Source organism: Choloepus didactylus, chromosome 12, assembly GCF_015220235.1.
Source record: "Choloepus didactylus isolate mChoDid1 chromosome 12, mChoDid1.pri, whole genome shotgun sequence".
Lineage (NCBI taxonomy): Eukaryota > Metazoa > Chordata > Mammalia > Pilosa > Megalonychidae > Choloepus > Choloepus didactylus.
In genome coordinates, this window is record NC_051318.1 from 28,842,614 (window position 1) to 28,849,882 (window position 7,269).

General features: G+C 36.9%; 1 pseudogene; it reads right to left on the bottom strand.

Annotated features, from left to right (window-relative positions):
• Window positions 1-3,522: 3,522 nt before the first annotated feature.
• Window positions 3,523-4,379, bottom strand: LOC119507266 (annotated as a pseudogene).
• Window positions 4,380-7,269: the final 2,890 nt, after the last annotated feature.

Sequence of the window (7,269 nt, forward strand, 5' to 3'; positions counted from 1 at the left end):
TAAATATAAATTAACCCAAGAATTCCTCATCTCAAAAAATAGTCTTAAGTGCATTAAAGCAGAAAGATATATCAGAGAGTCAAACTCTTATTTTACTCTCTAAAATAAAAATATATTACTATATTTTAGGTTAAGAAATAACATCATTCAATATATTTATTATTCTAAATCTGGTAACGATGTAGAGATTTTAAAAATTTGCCCAAAAGGAGGCGGGTGTTGGGGGGGGAGAATATGCCAAATTTATTTTTTTATTTAAATTAATCAAACCTCATTCTTAACCATTCATTTCAGCCGCTGGTAAAACACAACTGAGGTAGCCAGCAGAGGGCAGTATGTAACAGTAGAAATTTTCTGTTCATTTGAAAGGTAAATCCTATTAGTTCTACCAGCGACCCCCTCCCCCCCCCAAAAAAAAAGAAAAAGGAAAAAAAAAATGTTACCTAGAGCAATTTCTGACCAAAGGAACAAGAATTCTGGCAGCAAAGTACATATTAAAATGAAGTAGGAGGACTTCAATGCTTCCTAGAAAATCTGCATTTGGGTTATATTCCTTAGGAAGCCTAACCTTCAGACTCATGACTCCATTTTATCTATAAACAGTTCAAAAATAGTAATTGTCATCATCTCGACATTTTGTTTAATTTACATTCGGCCCCTCTGAGCAGCAAAAAATGTCCATGACGATTTTCTGAAACGAACCCAGTGCTCGTTCAGTAAATGCTAACAAGCATTAGCAGGAACCTGCTGCTAGCGGCCTTGCTTGCCGGCAGAAGGGACGCCCGGCTTTATTTCCTACACAGAGCTTCGGGCCTGACTTTTCATTTGTGTTTCTGCGTAAAAGAATAACATGTTCTCTTCCCACAGTGTGCATTTCCTTGTCTCTCTTTATTTTTTTCCTTTCTCCATGTCTTCTGTTTCATATCTCCATCTGTGTACCCGGAATCACTAGAACATTCTGAGTGATAGGAAAAGGACTGAAGGAAAGCCCTGATCCCCAAATAAAGCTGCGTTTCCAGTTTGGTCCTCTGGGTCCTCTGCATCTTTTAATAGAATCATTGAAATTAAAAATAGACCGCCTTCATTTAGAGCACAGGCATTGGCTCTCTGCTCCCCTCCTTCACCAGGTCCAAAACCCAATTTGCTACCAACTCCACCCTTCCTTTGTCTTCTCCAGGCTCCCAACAGAAACATTGCCACCACTATTCTCCTGTACCCCCAAGATCTTAACAAATGGAATTAAATGAATGATCGTGGTAGTCTCTTCGGCACTGATTTTTCATCTGTTCTCAGACCTATCTGCAGCACATCATCTTGTTTACTTCCCTATTTGTATATCTCATTTCTTATTGCACATCTTTTTTTTTTATTTTTTTATTTTTTGGTCTTTTCCTCATGAAAGCAAAGGACAAATGAAAAGGCTGAATATTAAAATAATAATAATAAGGATATGCATGCTACTCAGGTTATGAACCAAAGACATATAGAGATTATATAACTGCCAGAACTCCAGTCAATCAATTTCATTCTGGTGAGTAAGACCTGGTAATTTGAGTAATGAGTGGGCTCACTTTTTAAAATTCATTGTATTATGAAAAGAAAAAAAAAAAAAGAAATCAGTTCCTAAGCCGCTACATCTCCCACTGAATTTGGCATGAACCTTAAGTGTTTAACTCAAAGGTAATTCCCTCCCCTCCAAAATAAAATAGCACTTTTCACGTTAAAATATGGAACATAAGTTTACTGGATGGCATGTTGATTTGAACGAAAAGAAAATATTCCCAACACTTTAAAATATTTCATATTAGAAAAGAATAAAATTAAGAATTCATATTTTTTAAAGAATTATATGTTGCCATTTGGGTCATTCATGTTTAATTTTAGAGGAAATAATATTAGTTTAAAAAGTTAAATAAGGGTCATTATGATTTCCAAGGGTAATTCAGAATCTTAACATTTCCATATGCTCCACTATCCACCTCCCACATCACTTACTAAATCATTCCAGAGAGATTTCACTCTGGAAAAGGAGATTCACAATTTGCCCAGTGAACTAACCTGCCCTTGAAAGAAAATCTTCTGTTGACAGACAATGACAGTTCTTCTCTTCATCTACAAATTGAAGAGCCTAAGGTCATTCTCAGTTACATCCAATGTGATTTTGAAAATCATTAGATCAACATTTTCTCTCTGGTCTAGATTCAAAGGCCCAGTTACTTTAATGTTTTTAAATTTCCAACACTTTAACTATTTTCATTGATCTCAGTGAAAACATGCTGTTCTCAATATTGACTCTGAGATTTATGGGCACAGTCCTTAGTAAGTGTCTGGAACTCAGAGAAGAGACCTTAAGGCCAGCCTCCAAGGGAATCCCATCAGCAGAATCCTCGGGAGGCATTCATCCTTCATTTTTAAAACACCTCAGTGATGAAAAAGTCACTATCGCCAAAGGAGGATCATTCCATCTTTAGATAGTATAATGTTTAGAAAATCCATCCTTATATTAAACCCAACTTTGCTCATAATTTCTACTCACTAATCCTAATTCTGATTTCTGGAAACACATTGGAAAAATTCCAAACATTCTTCTGCAATCATATTTGAATAAAGCTCTCATGTCCTCTTAAAAATTCCCTAGGCTAAACACGACTGGCTCCTTCTATTATTTTGCATATAGCATAATAACAAACCCCTTCATTATCTTAGTCTCATTTCTCAGGGCATATGTTCTTACACATAACACTGGGAATTGAACACAAAGCTCCTGGGTATGCCCCGCCCAGCACAACAGCTAATGAGACAGTCTCATTTTTCTCTATCAGTACTTTCTAGAACTTTAATGTGTATACGAATTACTTGGAGAACTTAAGAAAACGGACATTTCTATGCCCTCTACCTGGACATTCAGATTTTTAGGGACCCAGAAAACTGCATTTTAAACAAATAGTGTAGGTATTATGAATAGGTGTTCCTTAGCTAGTATTTTGAGAAATATTTCTGTAGGGGCTCTATTTCTTTCATGTTACCTTTCATTCCTTTTTATTATCACACTATTGACTCATATCGATATTACAGCCAACCTAAACAAATAAGTCTTTTCATATGAACTCCTATGAGAGTTCATCTTACAATTATAAATCTGAGCTTTAAGGATGAAATTCATGCACTTGTCCCCATGTAGCATTGCCAGGTAAAATAAAGAAAGCCCAGTTAATCTGAATTTTAGATAAATAACAAATAAATTTTTAGTGAGACATACTTACACTAAAAAATTATTTGCCATTTATCTGAAATTCAAATTTAATTGGGTTGCTATATTTTTATTTGCTAAATTTGGTAAACCCTATCCCTATGACACTTACTCAGGTTAGATTTGATTTTTCCAGTCATGCCTCTTGTGACCATTCTGGATCCTAATTCTGTCCTCAAATGCTTCTTTTTTTTTTTTTTTTTAGCTGGTTGGTAAATTTATTGTCTTTATCTGAAAATTCTTCATAGAAAATTGGAAAATTGCAGTTTGGTTTAGCTCCCAGCAGCCAGCTCCTGAGCTCTGAGGAAACTTGCTTTCTTCTGAGCTACCCGATCTTTCTTTTGGGCAAGAGACATTTTGGGACGGTTCCACCTCTTCTTTTTATCTTCTTTCTTAAGCTTTTTCTCATAGACTGGATTCTCTCGTATAGCAGCAGGGGCTTTCTTGTACTTCTCCTCATCGTGTCTGGAGTTACGTTGTTCTTTTGTTCTTTATGTACTGAGAGAATTGTTTCTTGTAAGCATCTTCATCTTCCTCTGTTAGGTAATGCATATAATCCACAACGTTCTGACCCACGATGTGCTTCCGATGTACTTCTGCATTGAATTCCTTGCTTTCAGAATCATAACCAGGGGATTGTTTGGTACTGTGAGGAATAGACAAGCCTCCATCTACAGCTCCCTTCAAAACCCCCCAAACTTTATTTCCAGTGGCAGTTCTGGCAAGCCCTGCCTCCAAATAGCAGGTGAAGGCACCAGGTTGACCATCGATACTTTCCACATTGCATTCATCTCCAGTTACCTCCACTTGGCCTTCACAGATCTTGTCCATGCCTCACCTGCTGAGAAGCCGTGGGCCAGCAGCAGGCCAGTACAACATGCTGCAGCATAATTTGTCAGGCCAACTTCCACACCGTACTTTGGGAGTTTGTCTGACAAATGATTCCCCTGCTAGTTACACAAACTATCATCCTATATTTGTGTGTGTTGTACTTACTTTTATCCTGGATTACCAAGCATTTCCAAGCATAGCAATCAGCCCTATGCTCTCGTCTTCTTCTAAATTTCACTTGATGTCTCTTGAAGTAAGCCTTATTCTTGACAACTTTAACAAACCCCATCCTGTGGAACAGAGACCAGAGTCCACAGCTCGCCACAGATCTGCAGGCCCAGGAGCACTATCAGGGGTGGGGGGGTGGGGCGGTGGAATGTAGCCCATTCCCAAATGCTTTTGGTTCTCACAAATACTGCCCTTATTTCTGACTGCCACAGTTACTGTCCCTGTATATGTATATTCCCAAGGACAGGCACTAAGTTCATTCGCTCACTTCCTGTAAAAAAGATCCAAGCACCATAATCTAACACAAGTCATTATGTACTAATTTTCATCTTTCTTCAAGATGTCCAGCCTTGCCCTAAGGCCACAATTGTTTGTTTGTTTTTAGCTGTAGCATAAAGGAAAGCACACACAGCTTAGAATCAGAGGGCCTAGGTTTAAATACTGGCTCTACCATTTGCCAGCTGTGGAATCTCAGACAAATTCTCTGAACCTCAGTTTCTTCACTTGTAAAATGAAGATACTAGAGTTATTATGGGGAGTTAATGAGATGAGATTTATGAAAGCTCTAAGGCTTGTGCATAACAATTAATAATTCCTCAAAAAATATTCCTCATTTATTAATTTTTTAACTAGTGATGACAGCTTCAAGTTCAAATTGGCAGAAATGAATGCATGGATCACTTCCCACTGCTCTTGAAGTCCATTAGAAGTATAAAAAGAAATAAACCATCATAGCTATAAAGGAAAGATGAGAAGTCATCAGCAGATAAATCAATAAATCTCTGGAAGACAGAAAACAAAGCAAAACCTGTGGGCATATGAAATAGAAACAAGGAAATGAAACCCAGAATACACTCCTCCATAAAGGGGCTCCAGGAAGGTGAGAGTGATTTTGTGCATCTGTGCTCAAGAGACTGTAGTACAATAGAGTAATGGCAGATAAAATGGAGAATCAGAAAAATATATATAGGACTAACAACAGGAGAACTACATGAATACTTGTTTTTGCTGAAAATCTTCAGTGAATAGGTAACCAGGAATTTATTTCCAGTAAAACAATAACAATAAGGAAAAAACTATGGTTGTGGCAATCCAGAGCAAAGCTCTTCTTGTTCTGACATTTTTAGAGAGAGAGATGGAGAAGAGCTTGCAGCTGACAACAGACTTCCTGCCCTTTCACTCTAAAGAAAAGCCAAAACCTAAGAAATGGGATATACCCGCATTTAAGGGTCTCCCAATTAGTCTACGTCACTAAAGGAGAATTCTGAAAGTGTGTGGGTGGGGGGAGAATACGAAGGGGGGACTTATTTGCACTGCAGCAGAGAAGACCCCAATCAGCTACCCAATCTTTCAATCTTAAGAATCAGCTACCAAGGTGGAGTGTCCTCAGCATGAAAAAAGCAAGACTGTGAAAAACAAACAAAAAATTGGACTGAGAAGAGAACAGATAATTCAGAGAATAAAGAGATCTCAAAAGAAAAGAAAAACCTCCAACTGTTAGAATCAGAGTGATCTGAGAAAATGCTATAGTTATAGAATAGAAACAGAATGCCATGAAAAAATTACAACCAGGAAACAGTTGAGAAATTACATATGATTGATAAAAGTTTTTAAATGTATTAAATAAAAGGGCTGGAAAATGAAGGCCAGGAAATCTCCCAGAATGTGGAACAAAAATAAAAGAAATAGAAAATAGAAAAGGAAATATAAGGTGTAGAGGACAAATCCAGGTCTAATGTTCAATAATAAGGGTCTCATAAACTGAGAAAATAAAAAAAAAAGAAATGGAGAAGAGATCATAGAGACATAATAGAAAATGAATTCATCCAACCTGAAAAAAGTCATTTATTTTCAGATCAAAAGAATCCAATGTATAGCAAGCAAAATGGTTGCAAAAAGACCCAAATCTAAGTATAGCCTAATGCATTTTCACAACAGTAAAGTTAAAATTCTTAAATGCTTCTATGAAGGGTGGCCTATTAAAGAACAAGAATAAAACTGATGTCAGATACCTCCGTGTGATGCAGGTGATAGGAGACAATGGGGAAGTTCCTTTAAAGTCCTAATGGAAAATGATTTTGGACTCAAACTGTCCATCAAATATAAGAATATGCGAAACGCCTTTCCAAATGTTCACAGACTCATAAATTTTACATCCTATACACCCTTTTCTAAAAATTGGGAGGGCAAAACACAAAAACGGAAGTAATAGGATTCAAGAAACAATTGGTCCAAGCCAAGAGAAAGTAAAATAAAGGCTTAAGATGATAGCAGAACAAGTGTAAAGCAGATCTGGAAAGCAAATGGTCCAGATTGGAAAATGAATCAGGGGCTCTGTGAGAGAAGGATGCGTGAGAGGAAGGTAGGGATCTTCCAGGAAAAGGGGGGTCGAGGGGTAAGAGGAATGCATCAGGCAGTATAATATAACAGCTTGCAGTTTTAAAGATAATGCATTATTCCTCTCTCCTTAAAGAAAACAGAAGTAATTATAGGCTTCAGGACAAGCAGAAAACTCTATAAGAAAATCATAGTCCAATTTAGGAAGTTCTATGCAAATACATATGAAACTTACTGTATGTCACACACTGTTCTAATCACTTTGAATTTACTGATTCATTACTCCTCACAATTCTGACATAATGAACTGAAGCATGAACACTTTCAGTAACTAGCCAAAGTATCAATTGTAACAAATGTACCACACTAATGCAAGATGTTAATAACAAGTGATGTATGGGAACTCTGTATTTTATGATTTTTCAGTAACCCTACACCTTCTTTAATTAAAAAAAAATCAAAGTGGCAAGAAGTCTTTGGGTACCGGCAAAAAATATTAAGAAGATAAATCAATGAATGCAAGTTGGATGAGAAGGGACGTGAAAGGAGAAATCTGATGGGGAAAAAAGTAGAAAGGTAAATGTGTAAAAGACTCAGCAAGGTTGAAGAATCATCACGGAGGA